Raw genomic sequence first — 20236 nt, 5'->3', positions numbered from 1 at the left:
TGCGCTACACTAAATCCTTAATTTTTGGGGTTAAGAGCTCTATTTAAAGGCTCTAACTCCTTGAGGGCCTCTTTAAGCTCTGCCTCCACCCTCTTAATCAGTCATCTCGAAACCTTAGCTGCCTTGTGAGAGATTTCAGGTGTTAGAGTATTCTTGTGTGCATGTTTGAAGGATGAGTTCTATGGGGAAGCACTTAGGGAGCTCTAAGCTTTGTAGATCCATATTTTGCATCTTAGAATCAACCTCAAGAAGGTATAAAGCTTTCATCTTTATCATTACTCACATTAGATCTAGTTGGTCATGATTTCTAGTGCTTTTGTCCACATAACCTTGGTCTTTGTGAGTAGGAGCTACTCTAGACCATTTAAGTTTCCTTTCTAGATGTTTTTGGGCTTGTAAAGCCATAAAAGGGAGAGTTTGGCCACTCTCATCCATCCATGCATGGTTCTTGAGCAAAAGGTGGTATTATGGACTCAACGTTTGGATTGTGCTAATTTTGGCCATGCAAAAGGATAAATCCATAGACTTTACCCACTAAAACATGCTTTAGATTCAGATATGAGAGTTGGGAGATCGGCATTGATGTATTAGGAGATTAATAGAAAGTTGGTGTATCAGCGGAGCTATGCTTAGCGTAGTTTTCTCTACGCTTAGCGTAGCATGAATTTTTCCCTATTTTCGATCTGAGGCTCTATGCTGAGTGTAGGGAATTATGCTACACTGAGTGTAGCACCAAGAAATTGACTTTTTTTTTACTTGGATAAGTCTATAACTACAATTGCTAGTATAAATTTGAACCTAACATCAAAGTGTGCTTGCCAAAGACATTGTCGAGCTCTGATTCAAATCAAACGTTGGCCCTAAGATAAGTGATCAAATATTCCTTCATTATGCAAGATATCATATGGACATGAGACTTGGATTAGAATCAATCTCGTAGTCCAAGATTCTATTTCTCGATTTCAACTGGAACTTGTTACTTGAAACAATTCCTTGGTATTGAAGTCTCAAATTCAAGTTACACTCCTTGAACACTTCTATTGCATTAAAGTTTCTAACTTACATGTAGATTTAATAAGCATCTCTCATTACGTAATCATTTCCATATTCCCATATGACCATAAATTCTGACCAAGAATCATCTCGATTCAAAACATGTCACTATGGTCCACTCCAACAAATATTATACTTCCAACTGTCCACAAGCAACCAATCTTCATTAAATGTTAGAATAAGGATCTGATTGCGCAGGGACGAGGCTTGAAAACTCAAACCTTGAGTTAATGCTTAAAATCAATGTCTTCTAGTAATTTAATGGTTCCATTCAAGTCTAGCAAGACCAGTCAAGACTGAATATAAGATTAATCAACAAAGTAATTCAAGTATTAAGTATAAGACAATGAATATGATCAAGTAAAGTCAATAAATGAACACAAGGAATGTTTGAAAGAATGATTTGAGAGAAAGGTGCAAGTGAAGTAAATGTGAAAATATTAATCTTTGGTGAAGCAATCCGTCATTTGATATTGTCATTAAATGCTCCTTAAATAGGAGAATGTGTTACATCGTACTAACCCAAAAGCATACATAGAACTCGATAATACAGTTACTCCTGACACTCTGATTATCTAAGTCGACAAAAGATATTAAGTTCTATGATACATTACATCAAGCAAAATGACAAAAATAATTAATGTAGATTGACAAACTGATTTCGGAACATCTTCACCATCTCAGACTTCATTCACTTCATACCATAAGCTTTTACTTCTGACGCCAAATCTTCTTTTCTATCTACTCCGGCACATCTTTTACTTCGGAACTAAGACTGGTCTCGAAACATGTTGCGTGCTACTAACAATCTCCACCTAAGTGAACGTAGCAATCAGATCAGCTCAGTTTGCTTCTTCCTTAATAATGACATATCCATTCTCTGAATTCAATGTATGATTAAATTTAACTCACAAACTTGCCTTAATTTGTTCTGGAGCTTCGGACTGGGATGCACGACTGATGAATTTTTAAAGGACTTTTGTTGGAACTAGGTGTTTGTTGAGGACTCAGAAGAAGTCCTTTTTGTTTGACTTTCGTTGCTTGTAAAAATACCCTAGTACGGGTTCATATATGGGTCCTTCTTCCAGCAACTTAGCTTCTGGTAGAACAAAGTCAATTTTTGCTAAGTATTTTTCGGTTCCAAACAGGTATGCCAATTCATAGTGGCATCAACAAAATTACGCTACATAATCCTTAAGAAAACTGAAGGCAGCATGATAGCCGCCCATGCTGAGATCATTATCTTGATGGTTTCGGAAATGAGCAACAATGGTTAGGATGTCATTTGGATTAACTGTAGGAAAGTCAGCATCAGAGATGGTGTATGGGTTGGTTTGTTCTAGAGGATGTAGTTGCGAAACACCACACAGTTCCGATCAAACTTTGTTAGAACCTTCCTTGCACACACTGAGATTTTGGTGATTCTCTTTCTCGACCACAATTCCTTTTGGGGAAGGGCATTCTTCGTATAAAAGGTCTTCAGTCGTTCACTCTCATTTCGGATGATCAATTGGGGATCATCATTCGGATGCCAGGGAGCGAACGTGGTGTAATTTTTCCTATAAGGAGATAGTTGTAGGTCAAGTAGGTCCAAATCATTGTTGGGGATATCGTAGTACACAAATGGTACTATATCCAGATCATGGATAATCCCTTCACGGCAGAGAGGTGAGAGTCCAAGCATCGGATTAGGGTTGTATTTTAAGGCTTGAATCTGAATACTTCCTCAAGTGCTCGATCAATTTCATCTTGGGACCAGCCTAATTTTGACTTTGTTGAGGACAGAAAGAACTTTTTTCATGTTCTCATCGATGGCAAATTTCAGATGGGAGTTTGGCAGAGGCTCTTCCGGAATATCATCTGCCTTCCGGAGAGGAGAACCCTCACCAATTGGAGCTATATTGGGAGGAGAGACTAGAGGCAACATTGATGTAGTGGCTGGGAAGGCATCAACAGTTAATTTACTTTTTACCTTCGCCTCTTCTATACTTCTTTTCAAAAAGTCAGCAGGAGTGGATGGCCAATTCACTACTAACCAGATCCTCCTTTCTTCTTCTGTCAACACATTAGCAAGATACTTCCATGGAGCTGGAAGTCCTACAACTCCGTTCCTCACATAGAAATCCTCTTCATCACTATCATTACCATCATGGGAAAGAACTTTAACATCATCATCAGAACCTTCATCTCGGAGTAGGAATTCAAAGATTGGCTTCCAAGGTTGATTTCTCCTCCTTGGGCCTTCTCCCCCACTTGCAGCGGAGAACCTTTTGATCGGTGCAAGCGAAGAGGACTCTTGATGTTCCGAGAAGTGGTCAAAAACTTTCTGAAAATTGGTGTTGATTTGAAGAGTGAGAGTATCATAAGCTTCAGCTGTTGGAGCTTGAGCTTTGAGATGATAAAATAGTTTGCTGAGGATCGAGAGCATTTCATCAAATTTGTTATTCGAAACATTAACAATGCTACATGATGCTCAAAGGAGTTTGATTAACACTTGTTGGATGATCAAGTTCATTTCATCTTTCTTCCGAATATCCTTCTCCAAACATTGGATTTTCTTTTCATGACATATGTGTGCTTGCTTGATGAGATCATTAGATGCATTGAGCATATCGCCTTGAACCTTGAGCATGGTGGTGATAGTGTCAAAGTAGTGATCAACACTTTCATCGTCTTTCTTATCTACTTCTTCGATGGTGTTCTTGAGCCTTAAGGAGATGAGTCGATCTAGCTAAGCTTCTCGTTCCTCCATTGTTGGTCCGGATTTGTTGGTTTCGGACAGGGCTTGGATAATAACATCAAGCTTGGAATCAAGTCCGAAAACTTTGTCATTAATCTTTGAGTTTATAATGGCCACAGATGTTTCCAAGCCATAGATGTTTCCAGCCGAAGATCTTGTGTTCGAAGTAGAATCTTGTGGCTTGGCTTTGTTAAGTTCCGGAATTGTTTTGTTTCAGAAGGAGTAGGCTTTGTGGTAGCATCATCTTGGGGTTTCTGTCACACCCCTAAACCAGAATGGCGGAAACATTCGGGGGTGGATGACTTCACGTAGTATCACAACCATTGAATATTGTAAAGAAAGTAACACAACCATCACATATATAATGAAAACGTATGTTGTTGCGTTATACATAATAGCAAAAGAATATTACAATGAGATGATAAATGTTCAATAATAAAACATCTTTAGTGTTTCCTTCTCCAAAAGCTGGTAGTTACTTGTATTACTGATTCCCTGAGAAATACAAGTGGTTTCGAAAAAGTGTCAACAATTAAGTTGGTGAGTTCATAAGTGTTTTGCATTGAAAAGTATGTCCTTTTTGATAGTAAAGCGATGAACGAGGTTTTCAGAAAATCCAATATTTTCTATATATGATTTGAAAAGTTTCCCGTGTTGGAGTGCATTAGTGTTTTCCATGCTTGATTAATAGTGATAATATTTGTATTGGCAATAAAATGGAAAACTGAAATGCATGTATGAATCTCGTAAATCTAACTTGTTTTTATACTTTTATGCGAGTTTTATAACCATGCTAATGACATTGTTGGCCTGTAACAACGTTCTTCAGGCGTTGGAACTGTTATGACATTTGTCACCCCAGGCCTGCCGGCCTAGCTGTAGCTAACAGCTTAGGTGCGGGATTGTCAATCCCGTATAGATCTATACACAAGTATCACGCTCCCCCTACAAGGGATTATGGTATATAATACAGGACTTAATAATGCATACTCGAAAGTACGTGAAGCTGTCTCACATTACTAGGTATAAACAGATTTACGATGATAAAAGACTGTACTTCTTTTGAAAGCATTTCATTTGTCGAGATGTATATGTAAAAAGTATGAATCACTTGAATACTATGCTCATTATAGTTTGTCAAAAGTATGTTCCCATTTGGTAATAACAACTTGGTGATATAATATCCCTTTAAAACATAAAGTTATTTTTGTATCAACACTCTATAAGAACGATATTATAAAAATAATACTTTGATTTGTAATGTACTTGTATTCCCCCCCCCCTAAAATGTGAAAAGAATTGAAAAGTAGGGGTATGAACTCACTCGTTTCGAAGAGAGAGGCTAGGGTTGAGCAGAACTTCGTCCGCGGATGGTTGCGTCGTCGGGCTCTTCGGGGATCTCTGCAGCGTAAATCTTTCGTCGGGGCTCGAGTGCAGAAACCGAGGTCGTCGGGATAGCTTCTAGTGCTTGGAAGTGTGTGAGAGTAACTGGGGATTTGAGAAAGGTGTGCAAAGACTCGAGCTCATGCCATCTATTTATAGTGCTGGAAGAGTGAGTACGCGGGGCGTAATTTTGGAGTACGCTGGGCGTACTCACGTACGCGGCGCGTACGTCATTACGCTGGGCGTAATATGGCGTCATGGCTTACGACTCCTGGCGAGCTAAACGTAGCTTGGGCGGGCCGATGGGACTCGACTCTGGGTCTAGTACGCGGGGCGTACTCCCAGAGTACGCGGGGCGTAATCCCTGCTTCCGACTTCTAAATTCCGTAACTTTTGCGTATGATCTCCGTTTTTCGCGTTCTTTATATCCACGCGTAGGTGAGATTATGCTCTACAACTTTCCTTTAGACTCCGTCGGCTAGTTTTGACTTTATTTTTAATGATATATTTTTAATAGGCCGGGCCTCCTAAAGTTCGTTAAAAATTCATAGGTTCTTTATTCGACGTCGGTTTTCGTCTGTCTTTTTATTGTTTTATTACTACTGAGGAGGTCTTCAACTTCCGTTTAGGTTGCGTTAGCTAAATAACACTCGATCTTCAATCCGAGTTTTTAGCCCTCTACTACTGTTACGAAACTTTGAAAATTCGTAACTTCTTCATACGAGGTCCAATTTGGGCGATCTTTTTATGTACGCTCACCTTTCAACGAGATCTACGACTTTTGTTTAGATACTTAAGGCTTTAAAATGCATTTTATTGAGATTCTACTTTTTATGTCAAATATTGTTTTAACGTCGCGTCGTAAATATACGAGTGGTTATAATTTCTTCAATATAACCCGATTTTGTGCGTTCTTTATGTTTTTGGAAACCTTGGCATGATATCTAATATTCGATGCATCCCAACTTAGATACTTGAACACTTTATTTTCGAGGTTAATTTCGTTGTTTTTAGCTTTCGAGTGTTTACAATGCCTTTTGGGAAAAATAGGGTTGTCACATCATCCCCCTGTTAAGGGAATTTCGTCCCGAAATTTAATCTAAGATAGAGTTTACAGTTTTAGGAAAAAGATGCGGGTACTTTTGTTTCATCTGATCTTCGCGTTCCCAGGTGTATTCAGGTCCTCGCTTGGCGTTCCAGTGGACCTTTACAATGGGTATGCGGCTTTGTTTAGTCCTTTTGATTTCCCGATCCATGATCTCTACTGGTTCCTCCACAAATTGAAGGTTTTCATTTATTGCAATTTCGTCTAGAGGGACGACAAGGGTCTCGTCGGATAAGCACTTCTTTAGATTTGATACGTGAAAGGTAGGGTGTACGTTGTGGAGTTCCTGAGGTAGTCTAAGTTTGTAAGCCACTGGACCGATCCTGGCAAGGATCTCGAATGGTCCGATGTATCTAGGGTTCAGTTTTCCACGTTTTCCGAAGCGTATTAAGCCTTTCCAAGGTGAGACTTTGAGTAGGACATGGTCTGCAACTTGGAATTCCAAGGGTTTGCGTCTCTTATCTGCGTAACTCTTTTGTCTATCCCTTGAAGCTTTTAGACGTTCTCGGATTTGAACAATTTTCTCCGTAGTCTCCCTTATGATTTCTGGTCCAGTGAGCGTGTTGTCAGTTGCTTGTCCTTTTGCTAGTTGCGTGTCCCCCACTTCGGCCCAGCACAAAGGTGACCTGCATTTGCGGCCATAAAGGGCTTCGAACGGGGCAGCCTTGATGCTGGTGTGGTAGCTATTGTTGTACGAGAACTCGACCAACGGTAGATGTGTGTCCCATGCTTTGCCAAAATCGATTACGCAAGCTCTCATCATGTCTTCTAGGGTTTGTATAGTTCTCTCACTCTGGCCGTCGGTTTGTGGGTGATAAGCGGTACTCATGTCTAGTCTTGTCCCCAAAGCTTTTTGTAGCGACTGCCAGAACCTTGAGGTGAATCTACTATCTCGGTCCGAGATAATAGATATGGGCACACCATGCAGTCGTACAATTTCTCTGAGGTATGTTCTTGTTAACTTCTCCAATTTATCCGTCTCTTTGATCGGTAGGAAATGTGCTGACTTAGTTAACCTGTCGACAATTACCCAAATGGTGTCGAGTCCGCTTGTTGTCTTGGGCAACTTTGTTATGAAATCCATGGTTATCCGCTCCCACTTCCATTCGGGTATTTCTGGTTGTTGTAATAAACCCGAGGGCTTCTGATATTCCACCTTGACTTTGGCACATGTCAGGCATTTGCTTACGTAGGTAGCAATTTCGGCTTTCATGTTTTGCCACCAGTACAATTTCTTGAGATCGAGATACATCTTATCGGAGCCGGGATGTATGGAGTATCGTGTTTTATGGGCTTCGTCCATAACGATTTCTCTGAATCCACCAAACTTCGGTATCCAAATTCGATCCATGAAATAACGAATTCCGTTGTTCTTGGTCTCAAGGTTCTTATCCATTCCTCTTAGGGCTTCTCCTGTCACATTTTCGAATTTCAAGGCTTCTATTTGGGCTTCCTTGATTTGCGTGAACAGGTGTGAATGGATTGTCATAGCTAGGGATTTCACTCGGCGACCTGAGTACTCCTTCCGACTGAGTGCATCAGCCACTACATTAGCCTTCCCGGGGTGATATCGGATTTCGCACTCGTAATCACTTAGTAGTTCTACCCATCGCCTCTGTCTCATGTTGAGTTCCTTCTGGTTGAGGATATGTTGGAGGCTTTTATGATCAGTGAAGATGGTACATTTTGTGCCGTAGAGATAGTGTCTCCATATCTTCAGAGCGAAGACGACTGCTCCTAGCTCAAGATCATGCGTTGTGTAGTTCACTTCGTGCGTCTTTAGTTGTCTTGAGGCGTAGGCGATGACCTTCCCTCTTTGCATTAAGACACACCCAAGTCCTTGGTTTGAAGCATCACAATAGACCACGAAGTCCTCCGTTCCTTCTGGCAAAGTTAGGATGGGCGCACTACATAAGGCTCGCTTTAGTGTCTGAAATGCACTGTCTTGTTTTTCTCCCCAGTCGAAGGTCACATTCTTCTGGGTTAGGGTGGTAAGTGGCTTGGCAATCTTTGAAAAGTTCGGTATGAATCTTCGGTAATACCCGGCGAGTCCCAAAAATTGCCGGATTTCTATAGGGGTTCTTGGAGTAGTCCAATTATCTATTGCCTTTATCTTGGAAGGGTCCACGTGTATTCCTTCTTTGCTTACAACATGTCCTAGGAAATCCACTTCCCGAATCCAAAATTCACATTTGGAAAATTTTGCGTAAAGTTTCTCTGCCCTTAATGTTTCCAATACTTGGCGGAGGTGTTTGCTGTGTTCTTCCTGGCTTCTTGAATAGATGAGTATATCATCTATGAACACGATCACGAACTTGTCCAGGAAGGGACGACATACTCGGTTCATCAAGTCCATGAACACTGCTGGAGCATTCGTCAATCCGAAGGGCATTACCACAAATTCGTAGTGACCATAACGTGTTCGGAAAGCCGTTTTGGGGATGTCTCCTTCCATTACTCGTAGTTGGTGATAACCAGACCTTAGATCGATCTTTGAGAAGTAGCTTGCCCCCTGCAGTTGGTCGAATAGATCGTCTATGCGCGGTAAGGGATATCGGTTCTTGATTGTGAGTTTGTTCAGCTCCCGATAATCGATGCACATGCGAAAGGATCCGTCCTTCTTCTTCACAAATAGGACTGGCGCTCCCCATGGTGAGAAACTTGGTCTGATGAATCCCTTGCTCAGCAGCTCGTTTAATTGACTGGATAGTTCCTGCATCTCGGCTGGGGCTAAACGATACGGCGACTTTGCTACAGGGGTAGCCCCGGGGATTAAGTCGATTCTGAACTCGACCTGACGTTCCGGTGGGATTCCTGGAAGATCTTCTGGGAAAATATCCGGGAAGTTGCAGACTTCCGGAATATCTTTAATGTTTTTCGATTCTCGTTTCTTGTCTACTACGTGGGCTAGAAAGGCATGATATTCCTTACGAAGATACTTTTGTGCTTTAATACAGGAAATGATTTGTAAACTTGAACTAGGTTTGTCGCCATAAATGACAAGAGTTTCACCGTTTGGCAGATTTAAGCGAACAGCCCTTTCGTGGCAAAGGATATCGGCATGGTGAAGGCTCAACCAGTCCATACCGATGATGACATCGAAACTTCTTATGGAAATGGGCATAAGATCGACTTGAAACAAGTGCTCGTTTAAATTTAGTGTGCACCCTACGTATAAATCGTTTGCGTGTTCTGTTTTACCGTTTGCCATTTCTACAGTGAATATTTTATTGAGTGGTTGGGGTTCTTGATTAAGTAGGTGTTTGAATTTATGACTCACAAAACTTCTCTCCGCACCGCAGTCAAAAAGTATGCATGCATAAGTGTTGTTGAGTAGAAACGTACCCGTAACCACCGTGGGGTCCGCTATTGCTTCTCTCTGTCCTACTGCCAGCACTCTCCCCACACCGCCAATATTCCTTTCCTTGGGACAATCCCTCCTGAAGTGTCCAGTCTCTCCGCACCCATAACATGCCCGGCTTACTCCAGTTCCAGGAACCTGAGTAATTGGTCGTGCCGGTGCTTTACAGAAACGGGCTGTGTGCCCTTTCCTGTCACAGTTCTTGCAGTGCATCTCGCGACAAATACCATGGTGATGGTAGTTGCACTTGCTGCACTTGGGCAGAATCCCTGCATATGGTTTTGTTGGTGCAGAGGTAGCAGGAGTTGTGGTGGGGGCAGTAGCAACATAAACCGCAACCATTTGTTTCTTTGAAGGTTCTTGTGAAGTTTGCCCCTTCCTTTTGTTCCAAAATTTCTTCTTGTTGTTGTTGTTGGCATTGATTTCATTGTTGCTGTTCCCTTTGGTTGGTTCAGCCATAATCGCCGCGACTCCTTGACAGACACCATGATCAACAAGAGATTGCGCTAGTTCCTTGGCGCTGGCGAAAGTCAAGGGTCTGGAAGCTAGCACACTTCCTCGAAGTTGGGGTGATAGTCCCCAAATGTATCTCTCAACCTTTTGGCTCTCCAGGGTTAACATTCCTGGGCAAAGTGTTATTAAGTCACTGAACCTGTTGGTGTAACCAGCTATGTCCGATCCTACCATCGAGAGGTTCCACAGTTCCTGTTCAAGCTTCTGAATCTCGCCTCTTGAGCAGTATTCTCGAAGGAGCATTCTTTTCAGGTTTTCCCAACCCATGGAGTTTGCCACCACCAGGGTTAGTGTCTGGACGTGCCCGTTCCACCATGTAAGGGCGCGTTCAGAGAAAGTAAAAGCGGCGAACTTTACTTTGCTTTCTTCAGGACATGCACAGATTTCGAATACAGCTTCTGTTTTCTCTATCCATTGAGATAGAGCCAATACTCCCCCAGTCCCGTAAAAGGGAATAGGTTTTCCGTTGGTGAAGTCTTTGTAAGTGCATACCCCTGAACGGCTTTGACCTTGGCCATTTGTAAAACTGTTTGTCCCTCCCCCCGATCCGTTGTTGCTCATTTGTGCCATTGCTGCAGTTACAGCAGCGGTTACAGCAGTCTGGAACATAACGGTGTCCATAATTGGAGGAGGTGGTGGAGGTGGTGTTGAAGTTGAGTTTCTGCGTGTTGATCTACGAGGAGGCATGTTCTGGTAGAGAAAAAAATAAGAATGAATACTATAAGTTTCTAATGTTTTGACAATCGTGTGTTAGTTGCATCTTGTAATTTGTTTTGACTTTAGTTTATGGTTTCAAGGTAGGCATAGAAATTTAAAACTCGAAATTTCTGAGAGGTATATAAGAAATACTTTATATTTATACATATAGGTCACACCTGAGGTGTGTTACATTGCATATCTTGTTTGGGAAAATTTGATCCTCCTAGGGATCTCCGATTACTGATACAACAGGGAAATAAAGGGAAAAACTTTTATCCGAAATCCTAATCTATAACAAAATTGTTGGGCATCGAACAAGCTCTACTTGCGGCGTTTGGAGCTAGACTCGGCATCCGACCGTTTGACTCCCATCAGTCGTCTCTCGAGATCTGCTTGTTGTTCCTTCATTCCTCTTATTTCTGCCAGAGCCACTATCATTTGGTTCTGAAGTGTTCCCGTGTAGATTTGGGTATTTTCATGTAGTCCTTCCAAACGGCGGATGTCAGCGGCGTTACCTTGGGTAGCAGCATTGATTTCACGAACTCTGGTTGCTTGTTGGTCCGCCTGGTAGTTCTGGTTAGCTATAGCATTCACGACGACAGGAAGTGCTCGATCTGCTGAGCCTCCCCCACTGACGTTGTAAAAATCCCGACACATGCCGAATGGAGGGCGTACACCTTGTTGGCGGCTCCAGTAGTAGAGGTGGCTTCCCCAGATGGGGATGGGTCCCGGTTGATATGGTCTGATTTCGGGAGGATGGGGGATGGGAGGGTCGTACACTTCTGGCTCGGAGTCTGTCCCGCTAGAAATCTCCACGATCTCTTCGTCGACTTCGAACTCCTCTCCGACTTCGACTTCGAATTCTTCTTCGACCTCTTCTTCGATTTCCTCCGGGTCTTCCTCCGGGTCTTCTTCTATCCAACCGTCGTTGCCTTGGTTTGGGTAGTAGGGATCTCCTGGTAAATGGAACCCGGCCATTTGTCTGTACTAGGATAGATGTATGAGAACGTTATAAGAAAAGAAAAGAAATTTCTATTTAGCGACTTATTATCTTTAACTATAATTTTTATTGTACAACTATTCTTAATAATACCTCTATATTATTTCAACTTGGCGAAACTAGAACAATTTTGTATTTGGTAAGTTTTTGGCTTGTTGTCCACTACGACCATTCCTCGACGTACGTTGGTCAAATCCAGGATAAATATAGTTGATCAGGCTATATTTATTCTCGACATGATTACATACCCCGAGGCTCAATCGTAGTGTCGTAACTTGCCGTAATACTTTTTAGTAAAACTTGTTATGATACGAGATTTATGCATGCTTGTAAAAATGTATATCTTTAAAAGAAAGTATTTTGTTCATGAAAATGTTTCATCAGAGGGTTTTTGGTCCCCTTTGCATTTATAGTTTGTATATCGTATGTGGTTCGATATACTTAGTTCACTATAAACAAAGCTCTGATACCAATCTGTCACACCCCCAAACCAGAATGGCGGAAACATTCGGGGGTGGATGACTTCACGTAGTATCACAACCATTGAATATTGTAAAGAAAGTAACACAACCATCACATATATAATGAAAACGTATGTTGTTGCGTTATACATAATAGCAAAAGAATATTACAATGAGATGATAAATGTTCAATAATAAAACATCTTTAGTGTTTCCTTCTCCAAAAGCTGGTAGTTACTTGTATTACTGATTCCCTGAGAAATACAAGTGGTTTCGAAAAAGTGTCAACAATTAAGTTGGTGAGTTCATAAGTGTTTTGCATTGAAAAGTATGTCCTTTTTGATAGTAAAGCGATGAACGAGGTTTTCAGAAAATCCAATATTTTCTATATATGATTTGAAAAGTTTCCCGTGTTGGAGTGCATTAGTGTTTTCCATGCTTGATTAATAGTGATAATATTTGTATTGGCAATAAAATGGAAAACTGAAATGCATGTATGAATCTCGTAAATCTAACTTGTTTTTATACTTTTATGCGAGTTTTATAACCATGCTAATGACATTGTTGGCCTGTAACAACGTTCTTCAGGCGTTGGAACTGTTATGACATTTGTCACCCCAGGCCTGCCGGCCTAGCTGTAGCTAACAGCTTAGGTGCGGGATTGTCAATCCCGTATAGATCTATACACAAGTATCACGCTCCCCCTACAAGGGATTATGGTATATAATACAGGACTTAATAATGCATACTCGAAAGTATGTGAAGCTGTCTCACATTACTAGGTATAAACAGATTTACGATGATAAAAGACTGTACTTCTTTTGAAAGCATTTCATTTGTCGAGATGTATATGTAAAAAGTATGAATCACTTGAATACTATGCTCATTATAGTTTGTCAAAAGTATGTTCCCATTTGGTAATAACAACTTGGTGATATAATATCCCTTTAAAACATAAAGTTATTTTTGTATCAACACTCTATAAGAACGATATTATAAAAATAATACTTTGATTTGTAATGTACTTGTATTCCCCCCCCCCCCCTAAAATGTGAAAAGAATTGAAAAGTAGGGGTATGAACTCACTCGTTTCGAAGAGAGAGGCTAGGGTTGAGCAGAACTTCGTCCGCGGATGGTTGCGTCGTCGGGCTCTTCGGGGATCTCTGCAGCGTAAATCTTTCGTCGGGGCTCGAGTGCGGAAACCGAGGTCGTCGGGATAGCTTCTAGTGCTTGGAAGTGTGTGAGAGTAACTGGGGATTTGAGAAAGGTGTGCAAAGACTCGAGCTCATGCCATCTATTTATAGTGCTGGAAGAGTGAGTACGCGGGGCGTAATTTTGGAGTACGCTGGGCGTACTCACGTACGCGGCGCGTACGTCATTACGCTGGGCGTAATATGGAGTCATGGCTTACGACTCCTGGCGAGCTAAACGTAGCTTGGGCGGGCCGATGGGACTCGACTCTGGGTCTAGTACGCGGGGCGTACTCCCAGAGTACGCGGGGCGTAATCCCTGCTTCCGACTTCTAAATTCCGTAACTTTTGCGTACGATCTCCGTTTTTCGCGTTCTTTATATCCACGCGTAGGTGAGATTATGCTCTACAACTTTCCTTTAGACTCCGTCGGCTAGTTTTGACTTTATTTTTAATGATATATTTTTAATAGGCCGGGCCTCCTAAAGTTCGTTAAAAATTCATAGGTTCTTTATTCGACGTCGGTTTTCGTCTGTCTTTTTATTGTTTTATTACTACTGAGGAGGTCTTCAACTTCCGTTTAGGTTGCGTTAGCTAAATAACACTCGATCTTCAATCCGAGTTTTTAGCCCTCTACTACTGTTACGAAACTTTGAAAATTCGTAACTTCTTCATACGAGGTCCAATTTGGGCGATCTTTTTATGTACGCTCACCTTTCAACGAGATCTACGACTTTTGTTTAGATACTTAAGGCTTTAAAATGCATTTTATTGAGATTCTACTTTTTATGTCAAATATTGTTTTAACGTCGCGTCGTAAATATACGAGTGGTTATAATTTCTTCAATATAACCCGATTTTGAGCGTTCTTTATGTTTTTGGAAACCTTGGCATGATATCTAATATTCGATGCATCCCAACTTAGATACTTGAACACTTTATTTTCGAGGTTAATTTCGTTGTTTTTAGCTTTCGAGTGTTTACAATGCCTTTTGGTCAAAATAGGGTTGTCACAGTTTCAGAGTGGAGTCAACCTCAGCACCAGTGTTGCCTTGAACTTGATCCTTGATGTGAATTTCTTCATCCACAGGTTCGGAAGAAGAAGAAGAGAGTCCGAAATCAAATTGTGCTTTTTTATGGAGATGATTTGGATTGAAAGCGAACATATGGTAGAGAACGAGTATTCACAATAGAAGCACCGTCATCATCAAAAATCAGTTCTTTAGAGAGTTCTTCGTTAGGATCAGAGTGCATGGTATCATAATGAGTCTTGGGAGTTTCTCTGGAGGGGAAGTTCAAATCGGTGATCTCCTCAAAACGAGAAACAAATGGAAAGTTGCTTCAGATAACTCTGTTCCACATTGATATTAAAGTAGCTTCAACCTGGGATGTTGTGAGTTCCTGATGCCTCGAATGCATCTTGTCAACATAGTCTTCCCAAAGTAAATGATTAGCACATGGTCATCCTGTACCCTTACCGGGTATCAGGCCAGTTGAGGAACCAAAGGTTGGAGGGACTGCTCTAGCCTCAGAATGCTTAGGGTCCAAAATAGGGGTTTCAGGCCGTTCTTGTGTAGAAGAATGTGGGATAGCAAATGAGACACGTGGGTGTATTCCAGGGAGGGCAAGGAACTATCGTTAACACCGAGATCACCTTTTTGGGAAGGTGAGGGTGGATTGTGTAGAGACTCACCGTGAGTGTGTGATTGTGTTTTTGAAACTTCCGGGGGTACCTCGAAAGAGTTGGTAGGAGGGGTGGAAGGATGGCCAGAGTTAGTCGGAATGTTGTTGGCTCATTCCTATTGAGAGGAAGAGTCAACTTTGGATCTATTTCTGGATTTTGGGTTAGATGGAGAATATTTGCGCTTGGCAGATTTCTTTTTCTTCCCTCCAGAAGAAACTGCCTTGCCCTTGTCTGAGATGGGCTTAACAAAGACATGGGTAGATTGTGTAGGGCCATAGACAATCAAAGTCCTTAGGTGTTGTTTTAAATAAACAGACTCGAATGAAATTAGGGCTAGCATATGTTCTGCTAAGTGCCTAACAGGTCCGAAGGACTTTTGGCTTGGAAGTAGATAAAATTTGATAGCTTTGAATGTGAGAAATAGGAATGGGCTCTTGGCATTCTCTATAGAGTTGTTGAATGGTAAGAGCCGAAAATCAAGGAAAAGAGATCTCACGTGGCTTGCGGTTGATGGAAAACTTCCCAAAGTCATGCCATAGTACTTTCGTAAAATCAACCGCATTGGTCCTCCCTAAACAGATGTTGTAAACGACATACAACCAATCGTTGCTTAATGAGTCTGTTTCACCATGTTTTCCTGATAGTCCTCTAATGATGAAGTACATGAGAACTATCCATAACCCAGTTACAACCGATTTCTTAAACTTCTTTTCCTTGTATTCCTCATTATACCCAATGTGATTGAAGAATGACTGAAACTACTCAGTCATTGGTTCTTCAACTTTGAAGTCCTCTGGGTTTTCTGCAACTCCAATTACTTTCAAGAATGTTGACTTATGAATGGACACAATTATATCGTCAGTGAATTTCGTTTCAAGAACGTTGTTGTAGATCTTGATTCGTTCAAACACTGTATGAAGAAGACGAAGAGAGATTGGTGGGTTGGGAATCTTCTTAAGTGGTACAGAGATTGGATGATTAGAGATCAAATAGACCATTACTCGAATAGATTCATCATAATCGATTGGATCTAGTATTAATAGTTGTGTGGTATCTCTAAGAAATGGTTCTATGGACATAGAAGATGATGATCCATAGGACGATTTCTTCTTCGTCACAGGTTTAGGGTTTTTGGGAGCGGTTTTGGTGGGAGAAGAAGACGTCATTGTTAAAGAAAGCTTGAGTGCTTGAAGAACAGTTGAGAGAAAAGATGAAGATGAAGTTTTCAGTGAGCCTAACAGGTAAAACGAATTTCAATGAGTTTATATAGGTTCAACAGAAAGGCGAGTTTGGTGAAAGGTAAGGATGGTATCCAGAAAGGTATATGGATTAAATTAAATGCTTTTCCCTTTCTAGGGTGAGTAGACCTGAGATGACGAAAGCTTCTATTGGCTGCAGGCGAAAAATGGAAATCGTCGTTTGAGTGATGGGATGTGTGCTTTTCGGATGAGTGCAATCGTGGGGCGGATTTCAAGGGTAAAAGGATAGGTATCGACAATTGTAACTCTCAGAAAACGTTTCATCTTCAAAACCTTTGGACATCAACCTGTGTTTAATTTCGGAACAAATTGATTCCGGAATGTTTTGAAAATAGTTTCTGAACTTGAAGAGTCCGAGATGAAAAATTTGTGATCTTTGAACATGAAATATTGTTGATACGAATTCCAAAATGAAGCATTTGAGTTGAAAATGGTCTGGAGTGATATGTGGAAAAAAAGTTTCAATATCAAGAGTCCGGAGTCTAAAAAATTCCAAAATGAGTTTTGAAATGTTCCGGGATGAATGTATGAAAAATTCCGGAGAGAGGTTTGAAAGAATTACGGTGTGAAATTTTGAAAAAGTTCCAGAGTGAAATTTTGAAAATGTCCGGAATGAACTTTTGGAAATGTCCGAAGTGAACTTTTGAAAATGTTAGAAGTGAACTTAGATTAGTATGGTTCCGGATTTGAATTCTTGGATGAATGTATGTAGTAAGTTCCGAGGTGAATGTGGTACCAATCTGGCTCTATTAATCATGAACGTCATATTGAGGATGATCTGTACAAATTAAAAGGCTCCAAGAGATGATTAGAGAAAAAGACACCTAAAATGATCCTATTTATTTCGAGAGGCAATAATTCCGAGATGAAAAAGAATTTTAAATGCGGAACTAATTCTTTTTCTAATGTTTCAATCAGAGAGTGAAAGCCTCTTGAAAGAACTGAGGATCAAGCATCATCATACCCATTTTGTTCAGAAAACCATTGAATTTGGTTTCGTCTAATGCCTTAGTAAAGACATCAGCAATGTCATCGTCAAATGGGAAAAAAATTCGATGTTACCATTTAAAACATGATCTTTAATAAAATGGTACCATATGTCGATGTGCTTCGTCATAGAGTGATGAATTGGATTGTGAGAAATAGCAATGGCACTTTGCGAATCACAATAGATTGGAATTGTTAAAACCGGTAACGATAATCCAGGAGCTGAGATTTCATCCATAGAACTTGAGATGTGCAACTAGCAACAACAATGTATTCCGCTTCGGCTGTTGAAAGTGCAATGCAGTTTTGTTTCTTAGATGACCAGCTAACCACATGACCACCTAAAAATTGACAGCCACCAGATATGCTTTTTCTGTCCAATTGAAGACCACCATAGTTTTATTCGGACTATGCTTGAAGTAGTAAACTCTCATTTGCAGGGTACCAGATTTCGAGATTCTTTGTACCTTTGAGGTATCAGAAAATTTTCTTAACAGCCAAAAGATGAGACATCTTTGGATTGACTTGAAATCAGCACACAAACATGTTGAAAACATGATGTCCGGACGACTTGATGTGAGATGGAGTAAGGATCCAATCATTCCTTTGTACTTCTTTTCATCAACCGCTACACTTGAAGGGTCCGAAAAGATCTTGTGTCCAAAACCCATAGGTACCTTGGCTGAGGCAGATGTGTCCATTGAGTACTTTTTGAGGAGTTCTGAAATTTACTTCTCTAGGTGAATGAAAATACCTCTATTCGTCTGTTTGACTTGAAGAACTAGGAAGAAGCTTAGTTCACAACTCATACTCATTTGGAATCGATTGATCATTAGTTTGGCAAAGTCAGCAACCATTGATGAATTGGTGGATCCAAAAATGATGTCATCCACATAAATTTGGACAAGCATGAGATGTTTTCCATTTGACCATCAAAACAGGGTGGGGTTGATAATTCCTCTTTGAAAACCAGAACGCTTGAGAAAGTCAATGAGCATTTCGTACCAGGCACGAGGAGGTTGTTTGAGGCTACAGACTGCCTTCCGTGTTTGTAGCAGTAGTTTGGATATGAGAGATTTACAAATCCGAGGGGCTGTTAGAGATACACTTTAGTATCAAGTTCACCATTTAGAAAGACACTTTTAACATCCATTTGGTAAACTTTAAAGCCTTTGTGAGAAACATAAGCAAGAAAGACTCCGATAGCTTCAAGACAGGCAACTAGAGCAAAGGTCTCATCATGGTCAAGCCCTTCAATCTGTGTGAATCCTTTAACCACCAATCTTTCTTTTTTCCAAATAATGACTCCTACATCGTCTAATTTGTTCTGAAACACCCATCTAGTACCAACAACGGGATGATTCTGAGGAGGAGGGACGAGCGACAAAACTTCATTTATATCAAATTCTGCCAATTCTTATTGCATGGATGTAATCCAATCCGCATGTTCTAGTGCTTCTTTGATGGATTTGGTTTCGACCATTGAGATAAATGCCGAAAAATGATGCTCCCTCTGAACTTCTGAACCGGATAGGTTAACGTCATCACCAGGTGGGAAATCGAAGAAATTTGCATCATCATCGAACATGATAGGATTAGAGTCGAATTCAGCAGCCGCATCTTGAAATCCATCCACATTTGATTCAAGGGAAGGTTGACCATTCTCCCCCCTCAACCTGAGAAGGTTAAAATAGTTAAAAATCAAATGGAGGAAGAGAGGGTGTCGGACCAGAAACATGATGGGAGACCGGAGCTTCGGATGTGGTCTGTCTTGTTCGAGATTACGAATAAGGATCCGTTTCAGAGGGTTCGAATAGGGTCTCAAAGTCAACTTCATTGGTTGTTTGCTGATTCGGACATCTTGCCACTGGAGCATCACACTCCGTGATGTGAGTTGTAACATAAGTCGGACCAGAATTCTGAACCAAATTGTCATCAAAGGTAACGTCAAAACTCTCTTCCAGAACATGAGTTCGCTGATTGAGAACTCGATAAGCCTTTGATTTAGCAAAGTATCCAAGGAAGATAGCTTCATCAGCTTTGGGTTAGAACTTGGTAAGTTGATCGTGATTATTCTTGATGAAGCATCTACATCCGAAGACATGTAGAAATGAGATACTTGGATTTCGACCATTCATGGCTTCATACAGTGTTTTGTTGTGGCGTCGATTGATGATACTTCTATTCTAAGTAAAGCATGTGGTAGAAACAGCTTCAACCCAAAGACAGAGTGGAAGATTTGCAAAGTTGAGCATGGATTGAGTAGCTTCAACAAGTGTTCTGTTACACAGTTTTGTTTGAGGAGTGTATGAAGCAGAAAAATTATGGTCGATACCCTTCTCAGTGAGGAAGTTTTCACTGGTGGAATTTGTAAATTCCGAACCATTGTCACTTCAGATCCTTTTACTGGGAGTTTCATGAGAACTTCAATTCCTTTAACAAAGTTGATGTGTTCGGAGGCTGTTTTAGACTTGAGCCTTATGAAGAAAATCCACGTGAACCTAGTAAAATCATCCACAATCAGAAGAATGCATTTTTTGTGATGAAAACTTTCTACTGTTGATGGTCCACATAGATTATTGTGTAGAAGTTCTAATGGCTCCGAGATTGACTTTTCAATTATAACAGGATGACCCTTCTTTGACTACTTTCCACACTCATATGCAACACATAAATGATCATTTTCGAACTTAAGGAGTGGTAGTCCTCTCACCATTTCACCAAAAACTAGATCATTCATATACCTAAAATTTAGATGAGCAAGCCTTCGGTTCCATAACCAACTAACGTCAGGAACGGCT

Source organism: Lactuca sativa, chromosome 3 (genome assembly GCF_002870075.4).
Source record: "Lactuca sativa cultivar Salinas chromosome 3, Lsat_Salinas_v11, whole genome shotgun sequence".
Classification (NCBI taxonomy): domain Eukaryota; kingdom Viridiplantae; phylum Streptophyta; class Magnoliopsida; order Asterales; family Asteraceae; genus Lactuca; species Lactuca sativa.
Note: the sequence above shows the minus strand (reverse complement) of the source record.